Below are 8,774 nucleotides of genomic sequence, written 5' to 3'. Positions count from 1 at the left end.
TTATATTGGTTACATTTATTTCTTATATTGGTTATATTTATTACATAGTGATTCAACATTTTTATACCATACAATATGATCACCACACGAATTCTAGTAATCATCTATCACCATGCAAATTTATCACAATGTTATTGATTATATTTCTTTTCCCTTTTTTACACATCCCCCACCAGCACCATTCTGGTAAATATCCCCTTGGGCTCTGTTTCTATAAGTCTGTTTTTGTTTTGTTTGTTTTGTTTTGTTTTCAATTCCACATATGAGTAAAGCTATATGATATTTGTTTTCTCTGCCAGACTTATTTCACTTAGCATAATACTCTCTAGATCATCTATGTTGTTGCAAATGGCAAGATTTTCTTCTTTTACATTGCTGCATAATATTCCACTGGGTGTAGATATCATTTCTTTATCCATTTATCTATCAGTGGCCATTTAGTTTGCTTCCATATCTTCTTTATTGTAAATAATGATGTAATGAACATATATCTTTTCAAATTAGTGTTTTTTATTTAACTCAAGTAGAATTGCTAGATTGTGTGGTATAACTGTTTTTAGTTTTTTGAGGAATCTCCATATTTTTCATTGGGGCCTCACCCAGTCCCTTTTTTCCACATCCTTACCAACACGTGTTGTTTGTTGACTTTTTGATAATAGCCATTCTAACTGGTGTGAGGTCGTATTTCATTGTCATTTTGATTGTATTTCCTTGATGATTAGCGATGTTGTGTATCTTTTCATATGTTTGTGGGCCATCTGTATGTCTTCTTTAGAGACATGTCTTTTCATATTCTCTGCCCATTTTTGGATAGGATTATTTATTTAGTTATTTTTGTTATAGAATTGTATGAGTTTATTTTCTTCAATTATAGTTGACATGCAATATTATATTAGTTTCAGGTGTACAACACAGTAATTAGACATTTATATAACTTATGAAATGATCACTCCTAAATCCAGTACTCATCTGACACCATACATAGTTATTACAATACTACTGACTATATTCCCCAGGATATACTTTACAATCCATGATTATTTTGTAACTACCAATTTGTATCTCTTAATCTCATCTCTCTTCACCTATCCCCCGACCTCCAATCGACAACTATCAAAATGCTCTGTATCTATGAACTTGTTGCTGTTGTTTTCATTTATCTTGTTCTCTATATTCCACATATGACATTTGTCTTTCTTCTCTGACTTATTTCACTTAGCACAATACTCTCTAGGTCCACTCATGTTGTTGCAGATGGCAAGATTTCATCTTTTTTATGGCTGAGTAATATTCCATTGTATATATATATGCCACCTCTTCTTTACATTCATCGATGGACACCCAGGATGCCTCCATATCTTGGCTGCTATAAATAATGCCGCAATGGACATATGGATTCACATGTCTCTTCTAAGTAGAATTTTGGATTTCTTCAGATAAATACCCAAAAATGGGATATATTCATCTTTCTTTGTTTCTTGTTATAGCCATTGTTTTAAAGTCTATTTTGTCTGGTACAAGTATTGCTACCCTAGCTTTTCTTTCTTTCTTTTGACGAGGGGGAGTGTTTTCATTCATCCCTTTGTTTTAAGTTTGTGTTCGTCTTTCAATCAATCTGAAGTGGGTCTCTTGTAGGCAACATATCTTTTGATTGGAGCATTTTCATCCATTTACATTTAAAGCAATTGTTGCTAGGTATATAGTTATTGCCATTTTATTATTCATATTTTTTATTTATTTATTTTTTTTTCTTTTTAAAGCAGTCTCTCTAACATTTCCTGTAATACTTGCTTGGTGATGATAAACTCCTTTAGCTCTTTTTTTTTTTTTTTTTTTGGTCTGAGAAGCTCTTTATCTGTCCTTTGATTCTAAATGATAGCTTTGCTGGTTAAAGTAATCTTGGTTGTAGATCCTTGCTTTTTATCACTTTAAATATTTCCTGCCAATCCCTTCTGGCCAGGAAAATTTCTGTTGAGAAATCTGCTGACAGTCTTATGGGAGTTTCCTTGTACATAACTAACTGCTTTTCTCTTGCTGCTTTCAAGATTCTATTCTCTCTTTGCCTTTAACCTTTGGAATTTTAATGCTAATGTGTCTTTGTGTGGACCTCTTTGGGGTTCTCTTGTTTTGGAGTCTCTGCACTTCTTGGGCTTGTAGGTCTATTTCTTTTATAAGATTATGAAAGTTTTCAGTCGTTATTTCTTAAAATATGTTTTCAATTTCTTATTCTCTCTCTTCTCCTTCTAGATCCCTATGATGGGAATGTTGGGATGCTTGAGGTTGTCCCAGAGGCCCCTTAAACTATCCTTATTTTTTTGGATTATTTTTCCTTGTTGATGTTCTGATTGGATGTTTTCTGTTACCTTATCTTCCAAATCACCGATTCAGTTTTCCACTTCATCTAATCTACTGTTAATTCTTTCTAAGGTACTCCTCATATCGGTTATTGTATTCTTCATTTCAGACTGGCTCTTTTTATAATTTCTATCTTCACTTTTATGTTTTCTATCTCTTCTTAAAGTTCTCATTGAGTTCATATATTCTTCCCTTAAGTTAATCGAGCATCCTTATAACAGGTGTTTTGAACTCTGCATTTGATAGATTGCTTGTCTTCATTTTGTTTAATTCCTTTTCTAGAGATTTGCTCTCTTTTTTCATTTGGGACATGTTTCTTTCTTCCCATTTTGGCTGCTTACTTATGTTTGTTTTATATGGTAGGTAGGGCTGATATGTCTCCTGGTCTTAATAGACTGGGCTATGTGGTAGGTGTGCTGTGGGTCAGTGTCACAGTTTCCTGGTCCCTTGTATGGGTTCTGTTTGCCCTCCTATTGTAGTTGAGCCTTGATTGCTGTTTGCTCCTCAGTGGGAAGGATTGATCCTTGGCCATGACCATTGGAGAAGATGTTGTGTAGGGGATGACCCTACAGAGCATGATTCATTTTAGCAGGCTCTAGTGGCATCCCTGTGTGCCCTTTGGGTGTGTCATCCTCATATGTGATCCTGATTGGTTCTCCAGCTCAGACCAAAGCCAGGCACTAGGTGTGCAGGCCAGTGCCTCCTAGGAGAGGCCCTGCTGCAGACCAAGTTTAAATGCAGCCTGTGCCCTGCCTGGGGTCACCTGGTATAAGCCACCAAGCAATCCACAGATGACTACCACCCATGCTGGCCTTGGATGTGCCTCAATAGGCCAAGCTGCAAACTGAGGCCTGTTGCTGTTATTCCAGAGTTTGGGACTGCTTATCAAGAAGTATGGCATATGCTGAGGTCAGATGTTGCTTGTTTAGGTTTTGTGAACCTTTGAGAGATTTTAATAAAGTTCACAGCATGAGTCAAGACAGGCTGTTTGTATGGAAAATCCACTGGAACTAACTTGAGTGGGCACCCAAGTTGGGAGAGGTGGGTTCTCAGGGAATCATCAGAGCAGGACAACTAACGTTGGCTACAGCAATGGAAACTTTTTTATGATGCCTGCCTGGGTCGACAAGCCAAGTGGGGAGGGCTGAACAAAGGAACAATGCTCTCTGCCAGCACTTCTGTCTGAGAGAAATTTGCCCCTCCAGCCCTCACGCTGAAATCAGACAACTGTTACTTCCCGTATGTTCTGGCACCTTTTGAGCTACTGCCCCAGCACTGAAGCTCTGAGTGAGTGAGTTTGTTAGTAAATAAGTCCACATGCTGGCTCCTTAATAGGAAAGTATGAGACTCCATCAGCCCTCCATCTCACTCAGCCACAATCTCCACTGGTTTTCACATCCAGAAGTTGTGGAGACTTCCCTTTCTGTCACTGGAACCCTGGGCTGTGGAGCCTAGTGTGAGGCTGGGAATTCTCGCTCTTCTGGTAGAATTTTCACAGCCAAGATATTTCTCTCAATTCTCAAATGCCACTTGTGGGTGTGGGCACCACTCACTTTATGTCTCTGCCTCTCCTACCAGTCTCAAGGTGGTGTCTTCTGTGTGTCTCCAGTTGTAGGACTTCTGTTCAGCTAGACTTCAGGTAACTCCTAATGACGGCTCTTCTGTAGTTTAGTTGTAAATTTGATGTGGTTGTGAGAGAGGCAAGCACAGTGTTTACCTGCTCCGCCATGTTGATCGCATATGAGTTTCTTATGTATTTTCAATAACAACCACTTATCAGATATGTCATTTGCAAATATATTCTCCCATTCAGTGTTTTTTGTTTGTTTGTTTGTTTGTTGTTGTTGTTGTTGTTGTTTTTAGGCAAGGCAACACTTGGTTGACCTCACAGATTACAAGGATCTTGTCAGCTTACAATTCCTTATTTATTTTATTTTTCTTAAATTTTTTATGCCTATAGAACCTGGTCTTCCTAGGTGGTCTCCCATCCAAGTCTAACCAGGCCCGATCCTGCTTAGCTTCCGAGATCAGACAGGATCAGGCTTGTTCAGGGTGGCATGGCCATAGACTGCTTTTTTGTTTTGTTGAAAGCTTCCTTTGCTATGCAGAAACTTTTTAGTTTAATATAGTCCCATGTGTTTATTTTTGTTTTTCTTTCCCTTGCTTGAGGAGACATGTCCAAAAAGATATTAATTAGACAGATATCAGATAGTTTACTTCCTGTTTTCTTCTAGGATTATCAGGCCTTAATTTTGAGTTTGTTTTTGTATATGGTGCAAGAAAGCAACCTATTTTCTTTCTGTTTTTTGTATGTATCTGTTATCTGCAGTCAGAATAGGGTCTGGGCAGGGCTACTCTGCATGCCTGACTCATTCTGCCCATTCTCCAGGTGAAGCAAGATTATGTGCATCCATAGCTTTTGGATGTTTTGAACTTTTGCATGGGCACATGACCAGCAGCACCCCATCCATGCCACACTGGGTATCATGGCATGTGAGCACCAAAAAGTCCTTCTAATCCTGCACCTTCCTTGGGCTGGGCAGCTCTGCTTGTGCATGTGGTGGTGGCCCACTATCTCCGTACTTTCCCTGGACCAGACAGTACTGCCTGTGGACATCACAGTGTTTTGTTAGCTCTTCACTCTTTTTAGGAGGGAGAGCCCTACATTAGCACACAGTAGCACTCCACTATCTCCACAGTTTCTCTGGATGGGACAGGCCTACAGCAGGTACTGCTAAATTCTGTTGGCTTCATACTCCTGCACTCTCTTTAGGTGGGGGAGACCCTTGTGTTCATAGCTAGGTAGGAGCAAGAAGCAGCATTCTGTTGTACCTGCTGGAAAAATCCCCTTGTATGCATTCTGTGCACTCTTGGGTTTCTGCTGGGTCTAGCTCCAGATGAGGTTGCTGGGGATGTGCTACAAAGCCCTGTTAGCTAGATAACCTGCATAGAAATTATCACCTGCTCTATGGTGCTTATCCTGTTCCTCAAGCCCTGGGTTGTTCCCTCAGCTCCCTGGAGAGCTCTCATGGTTCTCTGGCCTTCTCTATGGGGTCACTCTCTCTTTGTTGTGCAGAGGCTCTTCAACTGGTTTATTGCTGTCTCTCAGGAGTATTTGCTCTAAACATAAGTATACTTTTGATGTATTCATGTGAGGGGGTAAGCTCAGCATCCACCTACACCACTATCTTAGACTCCAACTTCCAATTTGTTTTATTTATTGAATACATCAATGTTAGAAATTAATTTGAACATTTTATATTATCTATAACATAAAATCATTTTTATTCATAAAACAATTTGTGGTATTATATAATTAATGTGGTCAAAGTAGTTTAAACTCATTGAAACACATTTTCTATAGTTTTAAGTAATTCTTTTAATCGAAAGTTTGTTTTCAATTGAAGAATCACTTAACATAACATTTTAAGATTCAATGAATAATTTCTCTTTTTTTTTTTTTTAACAGAAAAGTACTACTTTTTCTGTTCTCTATTACCTCACTGTTATGGACTCTCTTAGTCCATTATTATAGAATAAATGTTTTGGTCTCTCTCAAAATTCACATATTGAAATCCTAGGCTACATTGTGATGGTATTAGAAGGTGGGGGTCTTTAGAGGTAATTAGATGATAAGAGTGGGGACATTATAAGGGATGAGGGCCCTTATGAGAGGAGACCAGAGAATTTACTCTCCCTCTTTCTATTTTCTCCATCATGTGAGGGCACAACTAGAAGTCAGCCTACTGCAAACCAGGAAGAGTATTCTTATCAGGCACTGGATCTGCTGGTATCTTGATCTTGGACTTCCAGAACTGTGAGAAATATATTTCTTTTCTTTAACCACTCAGTTTATGGTGTTTTGTTATAGCAGCTTGAATCAATTAAGCCACCAACGGAATGGGATTTACATTTATATACATCAGTAGGGTGGAAAATAGCTTATTTTGCCTTCTAGAATGTCTTGAATATGGGCATATAAAAGAGAATATTATTTTTTCATTATATACAATCATATCACATTAATCTATTCTTGTTAAGTTATACTCAATTTAAATACTATTTAACCACTAATCAGGAATATGAGATTGAACACTTTCGTGAAGTACATTGACTGATGAATTTTTATAATTTGGAAATAGAAATTGTGCATGTGTTATATGTGTATACGTTTTCTAGAATATTTTGATATAGCAGAAGTTCTCAACTCTGACTTTACCTTGGGGAAGGGGTCTTAATAAAAGAGTTACCTTGCTGACATTCCATTTCCAGGGATTTAATGGGGAGAGGTGAGGACTGAGAATTGATATAATTGACCATAATTCCAAAAGATTTTATTGTTCAGTGAGGATTAAGAATCTCTTGCCTGCATATGTGCAGATAACAGCACAAGAGTTCTTAATAATCTCTACTCTCTCTGGTAAGAAGAAAAAGGCAGAGAGAGAGAGAGAGAGAGAGAGAGAGAGAGAAACAGACAGACAGACAGCGAGAGACAGAGAGACAATAAGAGACAGAGAGAGACAGAGAGACAGAGAGAGAGAAAGACAGAGAGAGAGACAGAGAGAAGGACAGAGAGAGGGACATGGAGAGAGAGAGAGGATTTCTTTTGCCCTTTGGAGAAAAGACAGTTGCTGTTTGCCCTACTTGGGAAAAAAATCTTGAGAATGAGGGAAATTATTTAAGAGCAAAAGTCTATTTTGTGCTATTCCCTTTCTGCCTATCTGGATGAAAAGCGACCTACCACTTCCAAAATATTTTGGTATCTTTGAGGTGCTTTAGACAATGGGCTTTCACACTTGCTTTATGTAATCTTCATTTCCAATAAGAGCACATTTAGATTTACTTTTTTAAATGTTCCGTTAGCTAGAAAGTAATAAAAATTTGGCATCTGCAATAAATTTTGTTTGTCTTTACAGGAAGCACTAACATATTTGTTTTAAGATATCATAACAGTTGTTGAGCCATTTTATTTAATGTGAAATTCAAGGTGGTATAGTGCCAGGACAAAAGTGCACAATCAGAAATATGCAATTATTACATATGCTGCAGTGAGACTCCATTTATTTTTTATACAAGTACTCCACATTCATCACTTTATGCAGAGGCTCTGGCAAGACTCTTTGGCATTTTCATATACAATACTAGATTCATATTTGTATATACCGAGTTTAAATGGGTAGGAATGCAATTGATGGATCTATCAACAAATACTTTCAGTACCAACTATATTTCTGATCATATTGTATCAATAAAAACAAAGTCTTAATAACTATTTTAACAAATTCATTTTGCTCTTAGATGGAGAATGTGTGATTAGTATTTTGACCTGATATATCTTAGTTTTGAGGAGATGATCTGTGTAAATTGTGGCCTCAAGAATAACTTCAACAGACTGAGCTGACATTCTTCCTTTTGTAAGCTTTCCCTTAGGAAAAGAGAATCACTGGAATTCTGTAGTCACAGTTCCTCAAATGTATTTTGAGAAGCAGAGCTGAGAAATGAAATAGGTGCACTGTGGTAGACATGAAGATGCACTCCGTCAAACCATCTTTTCAGGAAGTGTTAGCTGCCCAGGTGTATGTGTGTAGGGGGAGGGGTGCATAACAGACAACATTCGATCTCTCCATTTCCTCCCATACTGGCACTGGGAGGGTCCTTAACTATAGCTAATGAGGAAGAGGAGAGAAGTTGACTTTAAAAAGAAAATAATGGTAAAATTGTGATTCTGATCTGCAAAATCTTTATTTATGGAAGAGACAAGATGCCAAAGCCTGTCCCCAGATGGTACATTGGTATAATTCTGAGCTTAAATGTCATTTCTGTGGGTAAGGAGGAGTTTCATGGTTGAATAAGTTGGAAATCTTAAATACAAAAAATGAAGCTGTATTTGCAATCTAAATAGTCTTGTAAACTTTTATATAAAAGATTACACAAATCATGCACCAGTGGAATTTTTATCTGGTTACAAGGGAAGAAGCACTTCGTACTGAATATTTTTAAAAGAATGGTGAGAAATTTTAAAAAGTATGCTTTTATTATGTCATGACTCATACTTCAATATGTTAATTACTTACATTATAAATTTTATGTATAATGATAAGCTTTATGTAATATATGAATATATATTATCTTTTGATAATAGTAAAGATAAGTATGAAAACAGCGTGAGTGCTAAAGCTTTTCATTGTTCCACTCAATGCTGAAACACCCAGTGTCTGAAACAGTGTCTAACATCTTAGACATTTAATAACTTTTTTTTTGAGTGATTAAACAAATGAACCAAATAATTATTTTTGTCAGGCTACTTATATCTTTTTACCCCAATTTTAAAAGACTTTTATATCTAGGATATTCTTCTTATTTATTGCAAAACATGTATAATCCTTTTTCCTAATTTGCTTACATTGTTTTTTCTATCC

The 8,774-nt window shown here is 37.1% G+C and overlaps 1 pseudogene; it reads right to left on the bottom strand.

Moving 5' to 3' along the window:
* Positions 1-4,306: 4,306 nt before the first annotated feature.
* On the bottom strand, positions 4,307-4,424 carry LOC112474478 (annotated as a pseudogene).
* Between the last annotated feature and the right edge of the window lie 4,350 nt (positions 4,425-8,774).

Source organism: Pteropus alecto, unplaced genomic scaffold (genome assembly GCF_000325575.1).
Source record: "Pteropus alecto unplaced genomic scaffold, ASM32557v1 scaffold239, whole genome shotgun sequence".
Taxonomy (NCBI): domain Eukaryota; kingdom Metazoa; phylum Chordata; class Mammalia; order Chiroptera; family Pteropodidae; genus Pteropus; species Pteropus alecto.
This window is presented reverse-complemented; position numbering and strand designations above follow the sequence as displayed.